Source organism: Melanotaenia boesemani, chromosome 19 (assembly GCF_017639745.1).
Source record: "Melanotaenia boesemani isolate fMelBoe1 chromosome 19, fMelBoe1.pri, whole genome shotgun sequence".
NCBI classification, from domain to species: domain Eukaryota; kingdom Metazoa; phylum Chordata; class Actinopteri; order Atheriniformes; family Melanotaeniidae; genus Melanotaenia; species Melanotaenia boesemani.
The window spans coordinates 17,150,038-17,176,020 of record NC_055700.1 but is presented as its reverse complement, the minus strand read 5'-3'; the positions used below and the strand labels follow the sequence as shown (position 1 = coordinate 17,176,020).

Sequence of the window (25,983 nt, the reverse complement as noted above, 5' to 3'; positions counted from 1 at the left end):
CTCAGCTTTGTTCAGAAACATCCAATAGCGGCTTACTGAATTATTTTAGCTTAGAACCAACCAGTAGTTATGGAGGTGTTGAAATGAAACAAATGGATGCATATGGGTGCAGCGGTGTCAGCAGTTATAAGGCTGCGGTTGCTGTAAAGTTACTTAGAGTTGTCTCGACTGCACTCTCGTAACAAAATACTTATTTGCAGAATTGCAAGAAAGATGCTTTAACTGCAGATATTTATGTGCTAACAATACCTTATGCTTGTTGCGCAGACCATAAGGTTTATTCATGGATTATACACATTTTTTTCTTTCAAAATTTAAAGTCAGTTTTAACACAATAAAAGTGTTATTTATTTACAGATTTATTTCATGTGGCTGCCTTATGCCAAGCAAAAGATAAATACTGTATATATTATTATTAGTCATGGAGTTCATTGTGAATTGTTTAAACAGTGGAGCAAAATATAATGCAATATTTATTTATTTTTTCTTTTCATGCGCACACACACAAACAGGAGGCCTATAGAAGTCAGTAGCTAGTGCTGTCTCTTAGTGACCCTTAGTATGCTTTTGCAGTCAAAGATCTACTGTTGCAACACTGTGGTGCAGTGTTTTATAGTGTTTCTCAAACTGACGTCTCGCGTATGACAAGGCCTATATTATGTTTTGTGTTCATTTGATTAGATTAACTTTACTCTTTGGGACCTTGTTTCAGACTGCAGTGCGTCACCACGCTGTTCGGATATATGTCAGTCTAATTAACCTGCTGTTCTCCTCCTTATTAATATAGATGGGCCAACGCCTTGTGCAGCCCACATGAGAATCAAAGGAAGACTACATTACACAAACATACAAAGCTGTGGGGTTTTTTTTCCTTCTTTTTTTAGCACAGGCACTAACTATTACAGCAGGTGGTTTAGGTGCAAAAACAGCATCCTGGAGGACTGCAGCAGTGTTCTACATATGCTATGGTCAGCTCGGGCTATTTCTGATGCCTCTAGTCAGCCAGCCAAGATCAGCCTTGCCCAATTTGGAAAAGGCTGAGGGGTAATCCATCTAGACCTTGAGTTCTTAATGATTTTAAGCTATACTTACTGTAAGTAAATTCAGCTCAAGCACATTCATGATACTGGTATTTTTTTAAATAGATTATATTGAAACTATAAATGTAAAAAGATAAAAAAAAAAGGGGGAAAAATAATAAATCTTTATGTATGTGTATATATATATATATATATATATATATATATATATATATATATATTATGACATTTAAGACTCCTTGTTCACACACATAGCTAATGCACTAGATGTGGTAGCCTGATAAATAGTCTGCAAAATAGTATTCTTACAACATTCTTCATCAGTAAGGATTTAATTACAGCTCAGAAGTGCTGACATACCTACATTGTATGGTTTATGAGGTACTCTAGTAGCTGTAGAGTTGGCTAGGGGAAGATTTAAAAAAAAAAAAAAAAAACAGAAACCCCACAGACTGAAATATTTGGAGCATGAGAGAACATACTATATAAACTGTAAAGGGAAAACTACTAAAGGCTACATATGGTGATGTATTTTTAAAGGCTATCTCAAACAATATCAAGTTGTCAAAATCTTCGAAAATGATCTTTACCAGCTTATTATCTAAACCAATTAATTAGTGATATGCAACATATTTAAATTTGGTTGAGCAGGAGAGAGAAGATGGTTCTAATATGTACAGCCATTTAATTTAGCTGTAAACTAAAACGCCCTCTAAACTTACAATAATGAAGACCAGTATAACACTTATAATATGATGAAGCCTTTAGATAAAATAAGTTAATACATTGTTCTTATTCCCACAAGGGCATTAGTCAATTTCACCATCATTATCACCAATTCAGTGTGCTCAGTGTCATGTAACTTAACTTCTCAGTAATTTCATGGCTTATTGTTAAGATTAATTTGCATGTTACACAAATTTTTCTACTTTTCACCCATATAGTGGGGGTGTAGTGAATTACAGTGAAGGAATTGGGACATAATGAAGGAGGAAGGCAAGAGTAGGAGTCGGGTTAATTGCAACAGATGAACTCAGCAGCCGAATAGTGGAGAAGCTCACAAGTATATGTGATAAAGACTGTGCTTATTAGCAGTGAAGGGAAAGGTAGAGGGTGTAAACAAAGAACAAGAGATGGAAGAAAGCAGAGAAGGTGAGAGATTGAAAGGTGGGCTTTAGTAGAACAGTCTAATAGAAAGACAGATGGCTAGATAGATGCACAAATACATGAGATGGAGGTGCAGAGAAGTACCCTCCGTCCTTATCAGCCTGAAGTGAAGAGACTGACTTCTGCCTCAGACTGATACCACAGGCTGAATCAATGTGATACCTCTCCCCCCCTCACTCCTGTCTCTTTCTGTGGGAATTCTCTGACCTAGTTAGCTCCTCCACCAAGCAGCAGCAGAGTTATTTTTACATATTACCAGGAGACAATACTTTGTCCTCTGATCGTCCTCTTCACATCTGTATCTTCCCTCCCCTCCTCTCCTCCTCCGTCTTACCTATTGCTATCCTCTCCTCTTGTATCATCCTGTTCCTCCTCTCCACTTTTCTATATTTGGCTTCATTGGCTTTGATCCTTCGTCCTCCTTTAGGGATGCAAAGATCAATCAACTCCCTGCTGTGTTTGGCGCAGGATGCAGCCCAGATTGCTCAATATTGACATTAAAGGTTGAGTAAAATCACAAAGGATTATACACATAAGCTAAAGCAAATCATAAATAAAATCATGGCAGGTTTTGAGATAATGTTTGAAGATCTGTGACATTTGAAAAAAAATCCATCTATTTTTTTCATGCATAAAGAAAATACCATACATTACATTTATTGTTGCACTAACAATTTTAAATATTTGACTTTATAGTCTCCAGATTTTTTCCTTTTACTTTCCTCTCCTCTGCTGTGTAGAGGGTAAAGGGACAGAGAGTGTGCAGACAGGTCATATATTCGCCTCCTAATGATGATGGATGGCAACAGTGTAGAGCTAGAACAAGAGAGAAAAAGTGGAGCAATGCAAGGAGATAAAGAAATAGAGTAAAAGAAGACTGTGTTTATGTTTGCCTGCTGGCGGGCAGATGGTGGGAGCTTTAGTGATATGTCGATCCTCAAGTGTTCATATCATCCTTGTCATCACCCCCGATGGCAAACACGCACACATCTGCAGGATGACATCTGGTGTAGTTCTCACCTCCAAAGACACGCATGCACCAGGACACGCAAACACATACAGTTCTATTATGACTTTGCTGACCCGTCTGCAGAAGCTGCAAAGGATTCATGAAGTCTGTTGTTCGCTCACTGTTAGTCTTACTCACACACAGACACACACACTTTATTTTCTCACTGCATCCTCTGACTCATGGCAGCTTTCAGATGCTCTCCACTCTGTTCTTGTATTTTAGAGGCACTAAAATCTCTTAAATCTATACATCATTTCAGTGAGAAACAAATAGAAAAGGACTGATAATGCTTTAATTTTGCCTACATTTAGTAAGAATTCTGCTAAACAAGAATACATTTGATTAACTAGACATTATGAGCAAGGTTGTTGTAACAACTTATGTATATTTAGTTAATCAGCTTTATAAAAGACAAGACTGTAATAACATTTTCTTTATGAATGGAAAAATGATTGTGTAATACTCCTAACAGACATCAGGCTGTTGCACTTTAAATGTAGCTGAAATACTGAATGGAGTCGCACATGTGGGGCCACAATGCTGCATGTATTTTGTCAGAGATGCTACTCTCTCAGCAAAGCTCACCACTCTGCTCTTGCACCTTTCTATTTAAGACACCCAATAGGAGTGTGACTGTAAACCTGATAGATGGAAAGTGTTAAGACCCTGTCTGTTGGGATTGCCACACACATACATGCAGACACACAGTGGTAAAGTCTCACCCTTACCAAAGTACAGACAAAGAGGCAGGCTGTAACTATGGCAACCTAGAAGGAAGGGAAATGATTGGATAAGCCTTAGATTTGTTAAGAGCAACTGTATGAAGCCCAGGGCAAGTGTTAGTCAGTGTTTTTCATTTAGTGTTTTTGTGGTTGTGTGTATAGATAAATTGTGGATGAAAGAAATGCAAATAGTCAAGCCCTTTCCTTCCTTACTGCCCTTCCATTCATGTTCTGTTTGAGCGCTCTGTCAGACTGATGCGTGGTGTTCATTCACCACAGTTAATCAGTGGCCTATAAACCTGGAAAAAGACTGGACCATACACACTGGTTGCAAACAGTTGCGTGGCTAATTGAATGAAATGAAACACTTCACAAGGGTAATACAAAGCAGCTGCAGAGTGACTGACTGTGACATAAGTAGACCACATAATAGCTCTGTGTATCATATGACTGGGCTCAATGATCAAATTTTATCTCTAGTAAAGATTTCCTAGTTTTTATAAGATCTTGTGTCGGTGTCAGTTTTGCTGCTGTCCTGTTGCTCACTGTTTATCTATTGTATTGAATAATTTATGAGTTGTTTTTATTATTTTCTTTCCTTATTTTCTTTCTTTTTGTTCCACAGTGCAGTGTTGTAAAAATTTCACAACATCTGTAACTTTTAAAGAAGTGAAAAAAAGTGTGCAGTCTTTTCTGTTTTTATAGTAGAATATATGCTGACCAATATACAGCTCTTGTTATGCAATGTCATCTCATACAAGATAAGCTTTCAGAGGAAGAAGTTTCCTTTACCACACCAAATTTTAAGCCTGCTGTAACAGTCAGAAATAGATTATTTTTCTTGTACTTTATTTAGTTTGTGATTTTTATATTTGGCATTTCCATGCAGAGATTTTTCGTTATACTGCCTGTACTGTTTTAGTGTGAAAGACACCTTGTACCATCTATAAGGTCTGATGTTGCATGCTTTCCTGCACAGCGTGTCTGTGTGTTCTCATTTAAGCTCATGCTCAGAACCAAATTTAAGCTGATTTGTATGTGGTATTTACAAGTGAGTGACTTTCATAGAAATTCTCTATAATTACCTACACCAAAACAAACAGATGCCCCACAAAACAGCACCCTTACTGTAGATGTATTTACCTTAAGACCAATTATAACATTTCTGCACTGCCTTTTTTTCCCAGCGAAACCAGGATCTTGTAGGAGTCCCTGATCATTTGCTTTTCTGATGGTTTTCCGATAGTTCAGCTGCAGCATGTAGCTTGCAGTGTCGAACCTCTTTCAATTGTTAATTTTTCTCAATATTTTAAAAAGGATCTTGTTCAAAAGCCTGCTTCTGCAAATAAACAACGCTACGTTTGCATTTCAAAAATCAATTATTTGATATATTTGACAATAGAAAATCTAGACCTTTTTAAACATTTATACATAAAAAGAAAATTTGTGGGATAAATTATTTTTGATCATAGTGAGCATCTAGCTGAGGTGCATGAATACATGTATGTGTAAATGTTTGTCAAGTTTAGAAACCAAATTTCAGAGCCAAAACACAATGTCACACTACACATATTTGCTTGAAAAATATAACTAAATAACTATTAAAAACAAACATTGAGATAGCTATTCTGAACAAAAAGAAGTGAAATAATATGTTGGTTTTTGGGGGCAAACAAAACATATTTCTCATTCCTCATTTCTAGATAGATGTATTTATGTTCCTAATTGAATTATAGACGTTCAGAGAATTAAAGTGGCAGTCGTGTGGGCATGCTAATGAGACAGAACATCATTTCTGAGATCCTGGTTTGGGTTATAGCAAAGGTATGAACTGAGGTCAGATTCAGGTTGGGTGGCGAGTTATAGTGGTAATGATTAAAGTTGAGGTTTGGATTTTAATAAGATTTATAGAGTTAATAGTAATAATAAAGACAAATGTGTAAGCTTGTGTGTGCAGCAGTGTCAGCTTTCATAGAACTTCTGTGTTGTGCTTCACAAATTAAATGAGCAGTATAATACACTCGTTTAGGACTAATCATTTTATTTATGAAAGAGTAGATGACTGTTTAGTTCTGAAAATTTCTTATCCAATTGAACTGATCACAGGATCATGTCCTTACAAGAAAAAGCTATTTGATTCCTCTCAGCAGCCACTCCTGGGACTAGAGGCATGCGTCAGCAGTAAATTTCTCAGCAATGGCTGCATCTGTATAAGCTTAAATTACTATAGTTGTTGACTAGGGGTGGACCAGCAAAGCTTCCTGATACACAACAATGCAGAACAACAGGCTTAGTGTGAAATGTTAAACTTCCTCTCACTCTGTCCACTTCCCTGTACATTGTTGTAGCCTGACTTAATCTTGCTCCCTACACTTGTTTCCCTGTATCTTGTTCATCAACCATCTCTGAATTCTGCTTCTTGTTGTTGCTCAAAAGGGGATTCAGTTCATTTACCTGCTTGTTATCCTCCTTTTTTTTCCCTCCACATATAGTCCCCATGGTACCCTTTGTTGTTTCTGGATTTGAATTATATAAAAAAATGGCTTAGTAATAAAGCTACTCATATACGGTTTTCTGGTGTGTGTGTGTGTGTGTGTGTGTGTGTGTGTGTGTGTGTGTGTGTGTGTGTGACTGATGTGATCAGTTTCAGCAAACATACACAATCACACACTGGTCTCAGGAGAGTGTAATTAATTCAGGAAATTGATGTTTACATTTGGAAATTAATTTAAATTGAATGTGAGTAGAAGAGCATTGCTGTAATGGAAATGACTTATAACTGAGATTATCAGGATTAGGATTACATGTAATATTTTCAAACAGAAAAAAGAGGCTACAGATACCCAGTCACATCATAATTACTATAAAGTGCATGGATATTAAAAGGGGGGTGTTCATTAAATTTTTTTAACAAGTTAAAGAGTGAAATGTTTTTAGAATAAAATGAAATTGTTTATTTTAATGAAAGCACTGGTGTTTCATGGTGGGATAAATCAGTGCGTTTCCCATCACATGTAGATCTCACTAAGGCTCAAAGCTTTAGAAAACCTGAATAACTTCATTGTCTATGACTGCAATTGATTTAGGAATAGTCCAATAAGTGGCCCTTGCTTAATAAGTCTGCTAGAAAATAATATTAAGTGTAGAAATATTGCAACACTCAGTGTGGAGACTCATTATTTCGTATAATGTGAAGTGGCAAAAGACAGCAAAGAGCACCAGGAAGCCTAAGACTTCAGTAGACGTGGTAAAGCTTAACCTGCAATGTTTCTACAACTAATTTGTGCAGCCAAAGAACTGAATTATTTCCTTGCTAATGGCTGCATCACCACAAATTACACTGCAAGGATTCACACTGAAACAGACCCTTTTATCTGGCTCTAAAGACAAAGCCATGGTGGAGGTAGCTTTACTAACTAGAACTCAAACATAAAACCCTGCAAAAATTTACAAGGCTGTAAAGTTTGTCCTTTGAATTTAAAGGTTCAGAATTTGCCACCCAGGTTTTTCTCCTGGATTTTTTTAAACTGTGGGAGGACTTTGCAACCCCCTCCCTCTGTCATTTTATAATGCTGCTGTAACACTGAAATTTGCTGATCTGGGATTAATAAAGTACGTCTGATTCTGAAGAGCTCTAGATTCTGCTGTACAGGAAGTCGACCACAGCTTCCCTGCTGCTCTCCTGCCATATTCCCTTGCTCTGCCTCCACTTCCCCCCACTAGTCTTTTTTATAAGACATAGTTAATGAGCAGCTGATCAAAATGCTGAGAAAATACAAAAATGTATATATCATATTTAGCAGCCCTAAGTACAATTTCCCACTCTTATTATGGTCCATAAAATGTGTGCAAATAAAGGCTTTATGGTTCATATAGACTTTCTATTCATACCATACAATTTACGCTTGTAACATCTGAAAAAATCAGGATTCTGAAAGCATGGCAGCGCGCCACCATCATTTACATGTAGCGGAAACTCTGCCACCCTCACCTCAGTACTGATCAGATGGGTGCAAATAAAATACATGCACCTAATCATTTAAAGTGATCTAATGGGTGTAATTTTTTTTTAATTTTTGGCATTCCTCTATGCTCATGTTGCATTCACTGACACTGGTTAATCTGTGTTTCCATTAGAGCTTTTCGCAAAATAAAAGCAATACACAAGGTGCAATTGCGATTTGCAGGTGTTTCCATTGAATGGTTAGCTGTTATTCTCTTAAAATCTCGTCCTGTGAGACTCCACTTTGAGGAGGATGGAGATTTTTATTCTTTGTAAAACTGCATTTCCCTGTTTTTTGCTATCAAGGATGGCAGTTATATTTTTTCTTTAATTATTTATAAAAAGATTTCCATCTCCTCCTGCGTCTTCTCATACCACGCCATCTTAACTTGACCCCCTACGTCACGTCCTGGGACCTGTAAATGCGACAAAAGTGTTTCCATTACACTTTTGCAATATACGACTATATCGACATGTCTGAAAAACCACCTCATGAGAGCTTAAAAACAGTTTAGTGATATTTGAGAGCACTGTCTTCATTATCGTGTGTAGAAGTACTGCAGTGAAGACAAAAACAAATCTGGATGTTGTGTTCTCTTTTCAATCTCAAAACCTACTCTCCTCCCTATTAAATGTTTGTTAGATGATTTACAAGCCAAATGTATCGCGGTGAAGACCCACATGATACATCTGGTAGATTTTATGTGTAAACTACATACCTGCAACATTTTTATTAAACTGATTTTGTTAAGACTCAAGACTTAGTGCCTTTATTATGCTCATTTACATATTTTATTTAGACATTAAAATAATACGTACATATTTTTTATGCATTTTTAATGTTAAAAACACACTACTTTTTCCTTGTCTAGAGATTGAATATTTCATAGTTTCTGCAGGAAAATGCTGACATAAATGTAAATGTACATATATTTTATCAGGTGAAAGTAACAATAATTAAATGGCAAAAATGAAGGGAGTGAAAATATGAGTAATAAACAAAAGTGGAGTAGTCACCACAGAAGGAAAAATGTTTGATAATATTAGCTAGCTTTTTAAATCAGCTATAGATTTATTTATCATTTCATTTTTATCGCCATTTACTATAATGTAACTTTAGTTACTTCTGCCCATCATGGTTTATATAAAAGCTGTGCTGCTGTGCTTGATCTAGCCTTATTATTTGGATTGTCTACGTTCGAGACAATTATGGAAAGTTAAATTAAGTTTAGCTCTGGCACTCAAGGAAAAAAAATCTTTTAATACATTAAGTTAGAAAACAGACAGGTAAAAAACAGTTGCTATATTAATATTGATCACTAATGGTAAAAGCATTAGTGAATGAAATTGCAGAAAAGTTAGTGTGTACTTGTGCTGTCACAGGCTAATCATAATTGCAATTTTTTTGTTTTGTGTGTGTGTGTGTGTGTGTGCGTATGTGTGTGTTAACGCTGTGAAAAGACTTGGAACCAGTTTGTCTTGCAGAACCACGGCATCCATCACACCAACCAACACCCACCTCTGTTATTTGAGGTGTGACCGCTTCTCCAAGCAACTCACAGCAAATACTCTACATTTGCTTTGACTTGATTTTTCTTGGTTGGCTCATATTTGTGGCCTGGCATGCCATCTTCAGTTTACTGTATCTGGTTTGTCAGGATCATCTCTGTCACACGGAGAGCGACATGTGGTTACACGGTGTCTCAGAGGCTTGGGATTTATTGATTGCAATACTCTGCTAAGCATATGGTCAGTAGGATTATTCCTGTTATCACTGAGTTAAGACATCTCTTAGCTCAACACATAGATACCAATCAAAGAAGTTAGTCTGATGTTTCCCAATGGTACTGCAATCTGCATTGGTCTCATTGATTTACAATAATAAGAATTGAAGGTTATTAAATGGTTCTATCTGGCATTGATTAATTGTGGCTGGTGATTAAATGATATGGAAAGAGGCAAGCTGCAGTTCTAGATATTTAATGCCAGGTCCTCAATTTTAGTATTGTTGCTCTGTACAGCCTCACTTCTTGCCATCTGCCACCTTAACACAATTTGTTATTCAATACTGAAGCATGGGTGACTAAGTGATGTGATGGTCTTTAACTGACTAAAATTACTGTGGATGGATGGAATCTGGATCAGCGGAGAAATGTGCTGCTGCTGTGCATAAATCAGGGTTTGAGGATGGCAAAACAACAACGATCACAAGCTCACAAGCAAATGTGATAAAACTGTAAATGCAAACCAAACTGTCGGGCAGCTTTGTTTCATAATAAAGGCTCCAAAGACAAAAGGGTAAAGGGTTTTACTGGGAAACAGGACCAGTTATAGAAAAAAAAAGTTTGAATAGAGTTTAGAATTGATTAAATATGTAGTAAACTACAATTTAATATTTATTCTGCTTTACTGGAGATAAATTGGTTTAGCTAAAGATGGACGCTGTAAGTCTTTAGTGTGTGTTTAGGCAGACTTGCATCATAATAAATTCAGCCTTGTTTTGTGCCATGCAGGGATTCTGGAAGAAGAATGGGTGAGGAGTGCATTATGCAAACTTTGGAAAGTGCCTTGTTTTGGAAGAGTTTTGGTAGATACGCCAATTAGCAACTTTTCTCAAAGTCAAACATGGCTCAGAGGAATAAACTGAATATTTTCAGAGCTCCTGCCATACAGTTAATTCTTTGTTAATGGTTTACATAAAAAGCAGAGTGAAAATGGAGTTATTTATTATAGCTACACATATGTATGAAAAGGGAAGGCCAGATTTTTTTTCTGGTCAAAATCTGTGCTTCCAACTTTTCTGCAAATAATTTAGTTTTATACCAGTTTGTATTTTTCTTTTATCCCAGCTCTACTTCTCTTGTCCCTATCCTGACTTACTATCAATAATCATTCTTTTTTGTTCTTTTTCAGTTTAAATGTGCACTTGCCAAAGTACCTGTTTCACTGTCTGTTGGAGATTTTTGGCTTTCATCTTTCATTCTTTGTCTCTCTTTTTCTCTTTTGCTGCACAAAATGCTCTTTAAATGATCATTCAGAGCAGTAATAGTTTCATTCTTTGCATTGATTGAAGTCGAGCCATACACAACCTGTTAGTGCTGTCATGCTAAACTTTAACAAACCTTTGAACTTGTGTGTCCTCAGGTACACATAAGAACCCTGCATAGTGACTCCAGACGGATAAACGGACTGGTAGGCACTTCAAATCGTGGGCAGATAAGAGAAAAGAGGAAGGTGAGTTGACTGGGTGAGGGAATCGTTTGTTACCCTTCTGTCTTTATATGTACTCTGCATGTTGTGTCTCTGTGTACTGTGAAGGGTTGCTACTGTTTCATTCTACTGGCTCATTATTTACAGTGCAGCCCAATTAGCCAGAGAACAAAAGAAGCCCTGTAGCAGGTACGTTGGTTCACACCCATGCCGAGTACATTTGACTGCATACAGGCAAATATTTTAGTTTATCTACTGCGCAACAGGAAATCCAGCAAATCTAATAGTTAAATGATTTATCTAGTTATTCAACATATCTAATAGAATTACCACTGATTGACAGAAATAATTCAAATCTAGGGTTTGAAATAGGATTTATTACTTTTTTATTTTTTCTGGTAAATTTGTAACAAATTTTTGGTTTTTGGATGTTTGTCCGGCAAACTCATCTTGCATCAGTTAAAACTCATGTGCAAATCTGCACTTCAACAGATGCTCCTAACTCTTTGTCCAAAGTGGACCAGTTGTCATACTGATGACATGACAGAAGCTGTCAGTATAAAGTAACGGCTAATTAGTTTATTGATATTAGTATTACTAGAGCTGTTTCTAAAATGCTGTGGTTATATTTATATGTCTTTGATAATGTGCAGATGACATGTAAGAATAAAGCTAGCCATTCAGTGTCAGTATGGAGCAGTTGTCACTGAATATTATTTGCTTGTTTAATTATTTTTTTTTGTTTACATAACTTTGAAAAGAATTCATACGTTTAGTCCGCGAGTGTGCATACCTATCATGCACGTCAGTTGCACATGGTCACGTGTGCTCTGGTTTGCTACTTTGATAAATAGCACTACACTCCTAATAAAAACAGGAGAAACAGCCTTTAAAAAACAGGGCTTTCACTCTGCGGGTTGAGGGTTTGAATAGTCTGGTGCAGCAGCTGCATTCTCTGAAGATTACAATCAAAAGAGAATCTGTCTTGTTAAACTCTTGTTTATCTGTGGTCAAAACATAAATGTTTGCATGAACTGATGTGCTATACAGGCAGGTGTTTCCTATTAAACAGTACTATTTCCTTTCTCTGCTGAAGTTGCACGGTTGTGTGTTGTTTTACACTCAGGTGAGGGAAAATGTGACATTGACATAGTGTCCATTAGTGGACTGGAGGGTCTGTTACTTACTTTGGCTTAGTACTGGGATACCCTTTCAAGAATTTATCAACAATTTTGATCGGTTGTGATTTCTTAACCCCCATGCACCCCTATCTGCTTACCTGCTTATATTTTTACCTCTTCCCCCCAATATCTTACTGGTCTATTTTAACAGAAGCAAAAAAACTTTGTTGCCCCGGTGTTTGGACACTGACAGTCCTTTTTGATTAGGCACCTTTTCTGATTACATTTGGTCAAGGACTTTCATCCCTAAAGAGGCAAAATTCACTCTGATTTGGTAAACTGCTTAAGAAATATGTAAAATAGCTGTTATGCAGCTCACCTGGTGGGTTTTCCCACTATCATCTCTGTTAAGCATATGTGTGTCTGTTTATATAAATAATTTATTACTGTAAAGATTTTAGTGCTTCACTGCTGAGACTGAACCAGACAGAAAAATATGCTCCACATCACTGTTTGCTTAACACAGTTGTTCAGCGGGACGTTGTGTTGGATGACTTGATAGTGTCATTCACTGAGTTTAGTTTGTATTAGTGCTGAGCAGAGGTTTAGTCCATGAATTAGGGAGTCTTTATCAAGTTAAACTATCGTTCATATGCTTGAATCTAATCTCTCAAATGGTAGGTGTGTTGATGAGTTATTAGTACTTGAAAGTATAATTGATACATGACTTAGTGGTTATAATCATCAGTTGTGTTGAACAGGTATTAACAGTCCAAACAATGTTTTCTTGTTTTTTCACATACTTTGCCCCTTGTTCTGGTTTTCCTCATACTTTTCTCATGTGCTGCCTTAGCTCCTTTCCTCATCTAACTTGTCCTTCTATTACCAAGTGTTTGTATTTCTTACTGTCATATGCTTCCTTTTGCTTCCTGTGTGTCATTCCTTCTCCCTTTCTTGCCCCTTAGCCGCAGTGTCCTTGAGAAAGCAGTGACTTTGCCGATGAGCGCAGCAGAGCGCATCACTCTCTCTCTCTTTCACACTTACTCGGCGACGCTCACTCAACCCACCTGAACACACACACATTTTAAAAGGTCCGTGGCAACACCGTCAAGCAGAACCAACCCTTGTAACTCCTTTTCCTTTGTTCATCATAAATAATTCATTCTGTAATGTTGGCTACACTTCATACAAATATTGACAAAGCTATTGCAGAGAAAACTGGGACAATCACACATTGAGCACAATTTTTGCCCACCTACTGCTTAGAGAAACAGACACCAGCCATGCATGGTGTATCCCATAAATGAGTTGTTTACAAGAAAGTAAAGTGAGTTGTCAGATATGTACATACATTATTATAATCTATATAAACTGAAAGGTGATGCTGAGAAGACTAAATGATGACCAGTAATAGAGTTTTGGTTACAATCTATTGATTTGATAATAAGATATTGAATAAAACCTGATTTAATTCACAAGATCAATTACGTTTCCTGAAGGTTTGGTACCAAACTTAAACAAGCTGCCCTGTGAGACTGTAGTTAGGCCACCAGCGTGGAAACAGGATATCGTTGTGCCCTCCTCATTAAAGGTGCCCTCCACTAATCTTGGATCTGGACAGCCCGTTGTTATAGTTTTCCATAGCTCTTGAAATATAGATGGAGTGTGATTGTCTGGTTGTAAGATGAGACGTTATAGTCTCTTGATGCTGTTTGTTCTCATTGGTCTCTGATTTCCATTCGAGTGTGTATTGGGTCGCTGCTTCTTTCTGCCACCTTACGTGTTTTCTGCTGGAGATCAAGTATCTTGTGGTTAGCTAGCTGCAGTGCTATAAACAGCAGATGAGTTTTCGTAAATGCATCTGAAAGACTCGGTTGAGTCTGTGTTGTTTGGAACTGGAGCTGAAACTGACTTATTTACCGTAAGTACTTTAAAATTCTATCAATATTAGGATCGATTCATTCATTCATTCATTCATTCATGCTGGACCTCTTAGTCTAATTCAGGGTTTGTGGGGAAGCTGGAGCTTATCCCAGCAATTAGCAAGCGAAAGACAAGGTAAACCCTGGATAGATTACCAGTCCATTGCAGTAGGATCAATTCTTTTCACTTACATCAACTTCAGTATTTCATGATTGTATCTTATTGCCACCATGTTATCTCAATATCTCTCCATTTGTTTGCATCCCCCTCGCTCCTCCTTATGTTTGTCCCACATTTGGCAGGAAATGCTTCTGTAACCATGGTGACAGTCCCAAAGGAAAAAGTTGAAGACGAATCTCTTTCACACTCTCTTTTCCTCCTCTCTCTCAGGCATGGTTGCTATCTGATGCTTTTCCCATGTCTGAGCAATAAAAATCTGACAGTAGAGAGATGGAGCTTGTGACTCACATGCTGTTTTGGTTCTTTCTGCACAGAGTTCAGTTATAAACATATGCACAAGACTGCTCTCTTAGACGTGCAGGTGAAAAAGACGTCAATTTCTCACGCACTGTGTAATTTTTTTACGGTTTCATGCTTTGTTTGTTACTTGTTAGTAAACAGAAGGATGTAATAGCCATATAAAAAGGGCTCAGGGCTGATACATGCCCTGATTTGCAAGATGGAACAGAACACTGTCAGTCACTCTGCTTTACGTTCAGAGGAAATAACAGCATCAGTTCAGCACACACTCTTAACAACACACTTACTGTAAGTTTAGGTGCAAAGCCTTCTAGATATGCAATGTGAAACATTATTGTAGTTAACTGACATCAGTGTCCTCAGGAAATCATTGTTTTGTTTTGTTTTTTATTTTATGTTCATAATCCTAGAAGATAGAGCAATAGTGTGTGTATGGAAATTAAATTTTACAACAAAATTTACAACATAGTAGCTGCTGTATATGCTCTACGATGGACTGGCTGTCCAGGGTGTATCCTGCCTCTCATCTGCTAATTGCTGGAATAGGCTTCAACTTCCCCACAACCCTGAATTGGACTAAGCGGTATAGAAAATAAATGGATGGATAGTTGCTGTATATAGGATGCAATGTACATCTGTCTGAAATAAATATTGTGTTTGAACATGTGTACTTCACCAATGACTACCAATACTGCTATAGAATATCATCTGGAGCAAATGAGATGTTAGGTTTACCAGTAAGGTGCAGTGGTAAGTTGGCACCTAACAAGCTTGGACACTGATTTTTTTGCACTGGCCCTGTTGCATGTTTTTAAAGGAATGTCCCCATTCAGAGCATAAAATGTGAGATGAGGAGTGTTTAAATGATTCATGCAGTGTGATTTTAGTGTTACCCAGTGCATTTGACCACCATTCGCTACATTATTTATTGCCAAATAAAAGTATGCGTTATCATTTGCTGATGTGGCTGTAATAGTGTTTGCTTAAGAAGGAAGCACAGTTGTTGTGCAGGTGTTGCACAACAACTGTGGAGGAGAAAGTGTGTAAAGCAGGGGTCTGCAACCTGCGGCTCTCTGGACCTTCAACAATGGCTCCTAATACATGGCTAAAATGCTAAAGAAATAAATATTTTTTTTGTTTTGTTTTTAAATATAGATATATAAAAAAATGCAGGTTTTTTCTTTTTTTTCTTTTAGCAATTTTTCAGGTTTTTGCATAGAAAAATTACATTGAATGCAGATTATCGGGACAAATCGGCTCATAACACACCACAGACCAAATGATAATTGGACAGGGAAATCTCACGATGATCGGGCGTTTGCTGAGGTCGGGAGGAGGCTAAATCGGGACAAATACATTCCAAATATCCTTACGTGTGTACCAGGCTTAAGACAATCTTACATTGTAGTATATGCAATAGGTACAAACTGATGTAGTTCAAACGGACTTCTACCTTTTGCAGTTCTTCTGCATTCTTTGTTCTTCGTTTTATTTATGTTTGTTTTTCTTTTTGTTGTGTTTCAATGATTGCTCCATAACCTCTGTAGCTGAAATCGCATCTTCCACATTTCCACCCTTATTGTGCATCACTATAGCAAAAAGTGAGACTGTACCAGTTTATATTTCCCAGAGGTGGACAGTAGGCTGTGGTTGCTGTTAGTTACTGTATGTCCAACATAATTCTTGTTTGGCTTTAATAAATCTTCTCCTGTGTGCCGGTTTAACAATAAACTGCTACAACACATTTAAACTAAAGAAGTTGAAAGAAGAAGAACTAAGTTGTATTACATTTGTGTAAAAAATAGTTTGTGATTTAAATTAACAGCAGGTTCTCACCTGAGTCAAAGATTGTATCCAGAATATTTTAATACCAGATGATGTGACTGTTTGGAGGTAGGGGAGTAGGAGTATTGAAGTGGGATGTGTGGACATCAGTTTTAAATCCCAGGACTAATTTTCTCATTCATGAAACAATTTGAATAGTCCTGTTTTTGTTTATTAATTTAGCTAAAATATTACCCTCATGTGTTTCAGTATTCTACCCAACACTGGTTATTACTGACTTACACTTTGCAACCATTTAAAATATAAATCTTGTTGTTTGATTTGTAAGTTTCTCTTGCATCTAATCCTCCTCCAAATACATTTGGAACGGGATTAGAAAAAGACAACTCAGGTTTAAAACTACTAAAATGTCCCTTTAATTTTAAAAATCTTAATCTGTGGTTTTTTGTGGTGTCGTCCTCGAGCCAGAACATAAAAGGAATTGCCAGAAATGCAACTCTTATAATTTATTATACAGCAATTTTAGTTGTTAATGAGCAACCCTTCTCTTGTAGCTTGGTGAAGTTTTTTTTTTCCCATATTATTTTAAACATGTTGCAGTCATCTTCTCATTCACACCCCCCTGCTCCCTCTTCCTGTTCCCATTTTGTTTTTTTCATCGACAATATTTGACCTTAGCAGATTCACTTTCAGCTTCCATTCTTCACTATTTCACCACTTCCCTCACTTTGTTCTCCCTATTTCCTGTCCATGTCTTACATTATGACTCCATTATTCTTCTCTGAATCAGTCGCACCCTTTCATTTAATCCTGTTCACCATCTCTCCTTTAGGTCTTCCTAATGTCACTACCTAAAAGTGCACATACATCAAAACATATTGCATTTACATTCCTCTTTCCTCCACACACCGTAAACCTTCTCTCATGCATTGTGTTCATATATACACTTTCTCTCTTTAATTCTCTTGTTTCTAACACCCCTCCTCCTTTCCTCTAACCCCATTAAATCCCACCCATCCTCCACTTTCTCTCTTCCCTTCTGTTCCTTCCCGTCTCTCCCTCAGTACCTCCGCCTCTCCCTGAGTTGGACAGACAGAAAGGAAGGAAGTGTGTAATGACACGGCCGTATCGAGCACACTGCCCAAATTGAACTGGAATGAATGGAGGCACTGAACAGCTCAGGCTAAAGCAGTGCAGATTAAGAGGTAAAGATGTAGAGACAGAAAATCAAACTGAAGCTCATACTTAAAAAATATATCAGATAGATTTCACACACAGATATGGTCAATTCATCCATCTGTACAGCAAAGTACACAACAGATGGCACTGTGTGTGTTTACTTGTGGAGTGTTTTTATAATGTCTGCAATTATTTGAACAATGCAAGTAAAGAAAAAAAAGAAGGTCCTAACTCCATCTTTGAAGCTCATTTCCAGATAGTGAGATCTCACCAGTCTAATAACCAACTAAATATCACTATCCTTTCCTAGCCTCATTGATCTCTGTATACCACGCCATAGTTTTTATGCTCTATGAAAATTATATTTACTGTTGAGTTCATGTTTTAGGAATGTTTTTCTTCAAGCTCTAATAACAATTAAATTTATACTTTCATGCAACCTAATGTACATCTTGGCATTGGTTTGTCTCCAGATTTCACTATTTTACCGTTTTGTTCAGGACCCAGCTATTTTCAGTTTAAATCAATCCATTATAATATAACTGAGTCATGTATGCACAAACTTGATCAGACATACACATACATCCACAGATGGGCGGTGGGGGGTGTGACAGTCTTTTTTTTTGTTGGCAAACATGGGCTTAGCAGTGAAGAGCCTTTCAAGCTGGATTAAGCTGCTAAGTGTCAGTGGAGGAGACAAGTAGGCCAAAGACCACTAAGATATCACTTACACTGCAACAGTCAGTGTCAGTGTGTCTACACATGAGTGCAGTGGTATGTTAAATTGGTAGGAAGGGGAAGTGTGCGGCGGATTATTTGCTGAAAAACAGAGGAGAGAATCAGCATGGCACACACACACACAACCAAACTGTAGGTACATTCAGAAGTCCTCACACAGACTATGGACTGTGGAGCCTCAGCAGAGCCCTGGCAGGACCATCTGTTCCTGCTGAATTCAGCACAGCAGGAGCCTACCAGTGCGCACACACACACACACGCAGAAACACACACAGTTGTAGCATGCTTCAGTTCTAGCATAGTGATAGTCTATTTATTCCTCACACTGACGCAGGACAGAACTCACACAGTTGAGCTGAGTAATATGATGTGGACGCTGTATAGCCACTGTACTGCATGCATAGATAGCTCAGTAGATAAATAGATGGATAAATATGACCTTAAGTTTCTCCAGTCTGATCTATCAGCAGGAACTATGCACACTAAAGCTCCCTCCTTTTTAATAATCGACCAAAGGGAGTTACACTGCCTTGTCAGTGTTATCTATTTTCCCTCCCAGAAGCAACATCAGCATTTTCTCTGCCTCCTGCCATCTCATCAATACTCCACGCTCTAACCTCTCCTGCCCTGCAGCTGCTCCCTGGTCAAGATTGAACTACAGTGTAGTCAAGCTTAAAAAAATCTACATGCAGCCAGCAATTTAAAGTCATGGGAAAATTTCAACCCAGAAAAATAGCAAAAACAGCGTATATTAAATAAGAGGCTCAAGCACTTAAAGAGAAGACGACCCAGAATTGTCCCCCTGATTTTTTATTTATTAATATCTTTTTTTTTTTCTTCTCTCTCTTATGAGCTTTCATTTTGCCTCCTGTATATTGTGTTGGATGCAGTGTTTGTTAGTTGTGCCTTTTGATGGCTTTTACTGACCTATTTTCTTGATTGCAGGCACTCAGATGATGCAAACATGTGATTAAAGGTAATAGTTGAACAATTGAACCTTGTAATTTGCTAGATGTGGACCTGCAGTGTTAAGTTGTCACTTGGTAAGAGGAATAGGCACAGTATAAATAACAGGTCAGTGCATGTAGTTTAAGAAAGTATGACAAGTCTGCTTTAATTTAATAGTAATTTTAAGAAAGCAATCAAACTGCTTGGATTTTTAAAATTTTGTAAAAAATCTGTCAGCGTAGTCGCCAAAGAAATGATAAATTAAAGGATGTCAAGCAAAATAAAAATGTGATGACATATTGTAGTGTAACACCAAGAAGATTAGGACTAAGAGATTGAACATGGACTTAATAACAGCATGAAACTTAAGAGAAGCAGGAGATCTAAAATAAATTGGAACAGACCAAGTGCATAAGTTGAGATCAGTGGGGAAATCAGCGTGCTGGTCAGTAGAAGTAATTGCTTTTTTGTGTGCGTGCGTGTGTGTGTGTGTGTGGCGAGTGGTGTCAATGTGTATCTGCTGCAATTCTTTGGAGGATTGCTTTCACTTATTCATAAAACACATCTATCTCTCTTTATTGATGTTGAAGATGTGCATCTTAAGATGGGCTGCTTTCTAAAATATCAATTTTTAAGAACCAATTTTACTCTGTCATTGCATAAAAACAAAAGAAGAAGAAATTAAAGGAAAATTGTATTGATAAAAATTTGATGGTCCAAAAACTATACTGCGAAGATCTATGTTTTTTAATAGATCAAATCCTGGCAGTGTAAATTAAATAAATGTCCTATCAATGATGTTCAGTGCACACACACACACACACACATACATACATATATATATATATATATATATATATATATATATATATATATATATCCTTGAGAGAGATGCAACTAAGAAATAAGAACTGAGGATAAAAAATCCATTCTAGGTGTTTGTTACGTTCCTGACACAGCTCCCCAGGTGACCTTTGTTCTATTATCCTTCCAGCATGTGTTGCGCCTGCTGCAGAGTCCTGCATTAATGAGACATAATGCAGATGATATCTATAGAGTGTCGTTTTATCAAGATCATGTCACAGCTATGTAGGGTGTGACATGAGCATGAGCAGTAATGTCTTTCTGTGTTTTGGGTGTTGCTTTGTGAAAAACAAACAAACATTTTGAGATTGAGCCGAGTTACTACCACAGTTGCCATTACTGTACTTTTCCTTGTCTTGTGTCTTCTTATCTGCCATGGAAATGTCATCTTCATTGTAGCCTGGAATGTAAGTGTAAAGCTGCTTTATCTGGGGGGGAAAAGAAATACAGCTTCTTATCAGAAAAGGAAGTCATTGTTTATTTCTAGAAAGGAAATCAGTTATTACTGGAGAGGAAAACCTTAAAGTGCTGAATGTTGTTATCGGTTATGTTCAAAGGTTGGAGCTTTTGCATGTTTTTGTCTAAATTTAACGTATGGTTGACATTTTTTGCATAATAAAACCCTGCATCTGCTGTAAAAGTGCATTGCCTTTGGTATTATAGGGGCAGTGAAATTAGGCTTTCTGTGCAGCATTACATATTCTTCTCTTAATACACACATCCCAGATAATACTAGAATTAATGCTTCTATTTCAGGTAACTTACATGGAGCCTAATCAGTCCATTCTTATCTACCATTCAGGATGTGGAGGTAATAATGATATTCCCTTGGTAAAGATGGGAAGAAGTGATACACGATGTAAGGCAATGAAAAAATGTATACTGTAAGGAATAATTAGTTTGGATATTACACACATTAAAAATGTGGAAAACATTAACATAGAGGGATGATGCATATGAGAAAATCTTCATTTTAACAGGAATCTAGACATGGAGTTTATATCTTCATCTTAGTACCCTTATCATGCAGGAGCTTTTCTTTGCTATCTCCTGTGCAGTCAAAAATAAGTTTCTTTTATCATATTGTGTTTTATTTTTCCCACTCTGCTTCGCCTGCCCTCAGTCTGCTTCTTCCTGTAGCTGCATCTATATTTCTGACCACTTGTCTTTTCATTTGTCTCTGTTCCTCTCTGTTCTGCTGTCTCACACCTGTTGAGAAATAGATCTAGCAAACAGACGTCTTTGTCGGCTTGCACCGGTTTACACATTGCACACAACTGAGATGGCTTGAGGGATGTGCATGGGAGTGTGATTCAGCATCCGTTCTGATTATTTGTGCACTACTCAGGCTGAAGAGTTTCATTTTTTGTGCGCGCTGTTTTCTGTGTTACATGCTTAATTAACACATTTTTTTTGCAGATGTTTTTTCAGATGCACTCAAATAGCCTTCCAGCTGTATAATGAATATCAGAAATAGTGTCGGTGGGAAGAAATTGAACGAGACCAAAAATACTTTGCACAGAAATAGTTTTTCTGAGATAAAAATCAAGAATCAAAAAATGGCTTCAAGCTCTAATACAAGCCACCAGAAACACCATCCATATTTATCCCAAAACTTTACAATTGTAAGTTTAGTGGGAAATGCTTTTGAGCTGGAATAAACAAAAAGATTTTGAGTATTATGTATAGCACCACTAAAGTTTGGTATATGTATAGGTCCAACTACAAGCTTTAAAAGTCCATTTCGTTATAAAGAAGTAATAATCTGAGAGTCTGACAATCTTATTCTATCATTAAGCATAAAGACTAAATCTACTCTGAGAATGCAATGAGAAAATAAGCTCTGCCAACACTAATTAGCTCACTGCCTTGTCTTTCATCAATCTTCTGTCTCCCATCACTCTCTCTTCCACTGCTCAACTTGTTTGCTGGTTATCAGATGTGAAAGGTGTAAATTGCTGCTTGCAGCGATCTCAGCAGATTTCCCTGCTTAGCTTTCTTTCTGTCATATTTGTTTGTTCCATCCATTTTTTTCTGACTACTGCAGTTGTGTTTTTTTCCCTTGTGTATAAACTTCTTTAGGAAATTAAAGGTTTGAGGGTTGGGGTGTCTGTGCTCATGATTCTGTAATATAGATAAATGCGTATGTACACCACCAGTTGTGTTAACAAGGCAGGAATTCTGCCAGTAACACCCTCCCCTCTCCTCCCCTTCTCAGGAGAGTAACACACAATCATGGGTTAATGACCCTCCAACATGGTGTGAATAGGAGACAATTGGAAAAAAGAAAAGGTGATGATGGATGCTGTTCGGGGAAAAAAAGAAAAGTAATAATTGATCAGTGCTATACCCAGTAAGACTATATCACAGGGCTGTTTATAGCGTCAGCTCAGGCAACACACAGCCATGCAAGATAAAACCCAGTTCACTTAATCTCCCATTGAGATACAGAAAGGGATGTGCATATTGTAGACCACATGTTGTTTCTGAGACAAAGGCGAGAATTCAATCCAAAAAATGTAGAGATGCTGTTTTAAGTTAAACATTATATTTTTTATTCTTATACAGTTAGTTAAAGTTTCAGAAAAGTGAGGAGAAGGAAAGTTCCATGAGAAAGAAGCAGCAAAATGGAGTTGGTGTTGTTGTTTATGACGGAATTGTTCTGATAATGAAAATCGAATGGGGGCTGGCGCACTGTTATTATGCCTCTTGGCTGGGTGTTTGTTTCGCCGTCTGTGTTTGTGTGCATGCACTCTAATAATGTGCATACAGTCTTAAGTGGCCAAGTCATGCTGGAAGAAAGCCCACCTGCCTCCAGCAAAGAGCACTGGCTGAGGTAACTGGCAAAACACAAGTGCATAGACACGGACAGTGTCGCTGCCAGGTGTGTTGAGGAGGTAATTGTCATTGTGGCAGGCCCGAGGCCAGATGCTTAAAGAGCAAGAGCACCAGTTTCTGCTGGTGTCTGTTCAGCAGAGGGCTCAGCTCCATGTCTGGGTGTTGTTGCTGACCAGATTCCCCTCTGTCTCCCACTTTGTTATCGCCGTTTAGTTCATTGCTCCCCCCTATTTTTCCCATTTGGCTTTTTACCCGTTTCTGTTCATTTATAGTTCACTTTACTTTTTTTTATTATATCTAATTATACACTGCATCGTTTAATTTCTCTTTTTACTTTTTAATTTTTCTATATTCTGAAGACTGCAGCTTTGAGTAGGTCATCGCCCATAGAGACGACCAATTACACAACTGTTTGTCATCTCTGTTCTCTTATAACACTTGACTGCACTGATGTAGAGTCAAGCTCATGATACTCTGCACATTACAGATGCTGTTTGTTCTGATGGTGGAGTAATAGAATAATTTATGACTCATGTAGAGCCACAAGGTTTCTCTTTGGTAAGGCAAGAATTAAAAGTGTAATGGTCCAGTCTGGTGTCTGTTGTTTCACACAGATTCATGTTTTTAAATGTCTGTATTGTTATCTTTGTTGGTGCAGTGCTGAGATTATGGGTTTTACAGCTGAAATCCAGTAATCAGGCTCTGGCCTGAGTTGGTTTTGATAGTGAGGCTTTATGTTTTTTGGTTGTCTGTCGGCGTGCATCTTTGTATGTATGTCCATCCAGTTTTTAGTATTACAAGATGTCTAGATCATCATGAGGGAATTTCTTGAAATGTTCACTTTTCTGTACAAAAGTCTTTTGCCAAACATAGTTTATGTGTGTGTGTGTGTGTGTGTGTGTGTGTGAGAGAGTGTGTTTTGTTTTGTTTGTTTGTTTTAAATACCAGGGAAACAGACTTTATAGTATTCTTTTAAAGTGATATTGTACAGTAGCTCCATGTTTTCTAAAGATCTTTTAGAGTTTTTGGCTGCTCTTACAGTCATTTTCAGTTCAGCAGTTGTTTATGACCTTTTTCACTGGAATGTATTGGTTTTTTTTTTTCTTCTTTTTTTTTTTTTTGAAAAAAAGCCACTTATAACCAATTAATCATTCATGCATAGAAACTAAGGCGCCTAACTCAAGGGATGAACCATCCATCCATCCATTTTCTTCCGCTTATCCAGAGTCGGGTCACGGGCAGCTGCCTAAGCAGGAAAACCCAGACTTCCCTCTCCCCGGCCACACACCAGCTCATCCGGAGGTATCCCGAGGCCTTCCCAGGCCAGTCGAGAGATGTAGTCTGTCCAGCGTGTCCTTGGTCTTCCCCGGGGCCTCTTTTCGGTGGGACGTGCCCGGAACACCTCATCAGGGAGGCGTCCAGGAGGCATCCTACCCAGATGCCCAAGCCACCTCATCTGGCTCCTCTCGATGTGGAGGAGCAGCAGCTCTACTCTGAGCCCCTCCCGGATCACCGAGCTTCTCACCCTATCTCTAAGGGAGAGCCCGGCCACCCTACGGAGAAAACTCATTTCGGCCGCTTGTATTCATGATCCTGTTCTTTTGGTCACTACCCACAGCTCGTGGCCATAGGTGAAGATGGGAACGTAGATCAACAGGTAAATCGAGAGCTTTGCTCTGCTCTTTTTTCACCACGACAGACCGATGTAGAGTCCACATCACAGCAGACGCCGCACCAATCTGCCTGGCGATCTCCTGCTCCATCCTTCCCTCACTCGTGAACAAGACCCCGAGATATGTGAACTCCTCCACTTGAGGCAGGACCCTATTGCAAAGCCCGAGAGAGCACATGGTCTCGGATTTGGAGGTGCTGATTCTCATCCCAGCCGCTTCACACTCAGCTGTGAATCGCTCCAGTGAGAGCTGAAGATCATGGCCCAACGAAGCCAACAGAACCACATCATCTGCAAAGAGCAGAGATCCAATCCTAAAGCCACCAAACTGGATCGCCTCACCACCTCGGCAGTGCCTAGAAATTCTGTCCATAAAGGTTATGAACAGAATCTGTGACAAACCAGATGAACCAGTGTTGTGTAATATAACATACGGTTACTTTGCTACTAGCAGCCTGTTGAAAGACACTGTTCCACTTAAAGTTACACTGAGTGTGAACTCAGGAGGAAATACAAGGTACAGAGAGTCTGCATGCTCTAGTAGCAACATCAGTAAACTGCTATATCAACACAGTAGTGTGTGCTTCTCTATAAGGGTTTAAAATGCTGTGTACTGAAACTTTGATGCTGATTTGCTGACTTGCATTCTTGCCTCTGTGCTCTTCAGTATGTGCTCATCAAGAACTTAAGCCATTGTACTGTTTAATAAATACACTAAACAGTCTTGAACTAATCCTTAACAATCTTACAAAATGCACCTTTAGATGAAGTTCAAGTACAAGTATTGCTGTCATGGACAATATGTATTTATTTACAAATTTTAAATTGATAAAAGCTCTAAACAAATAATAAAGTGATAGTTGTCACTAATGAAATGAGCATTCGTGTACTTTGCTGTATCCACCTTGATTTGTAACCCACAAATCTGAGTGGGCTTTGAGAAGGAAACCAATGTTAGCACATTTAAAGATGCACAGCTCTGTAAATGTCAGTGATGTGGGTTGAGCGTGGCCAGATGCACCGTCATTGTGTCAGGAACATTGTGTATGAGTTCACTTCGGTTTGTTCCATCCTGATTAAACCAGCCAGTGCTTTCATAGCAACACTTCATGTTTTTTCTTTAGAGCCATAAGATAAAAAGTAGATTAAATAGCTCTTTTTGATCATTTTTAGCTTATTACAAATGGTATGGAAAATCATTAAGGTTAATCATTAGTTCACCATTGAACCGCTTTATACTATAGGTTCTGCTTTGTGTTCAACAAAAGGCCACTACGTTGT

At 38.0% G+C, this 25,983-nt stretch overlaps 1 protein-coding gene across 5 annotated transcripts in view; it reads left to right on the top strand.

Moving 5' to 3' along the window:
* Window positions 1–25,983, top strand: part of LOC121630137 (spermatid perinuclear RNA binding protein) — a 73,103-nt gene that overhangs the window by 10,113 nt on the left and 37,007 nt on the right. For 4 of the 5 annotated variants that reach the window (XM_041970236.1, XM_041970234.1, XM_041970235.1 and 1 more), the window contains one exon: window positions 11,089–11,178. The gene's annotated coding sequence lies outside the window, so the exon portion shown is untranslated. Of the gene's footprint in view, window positions 1–11,088; window positions 11,192–25,983 lie in introns of all 5 variants that reach the window. The other variant, XM_041970238.1, reaches the window with a different exon arrangement.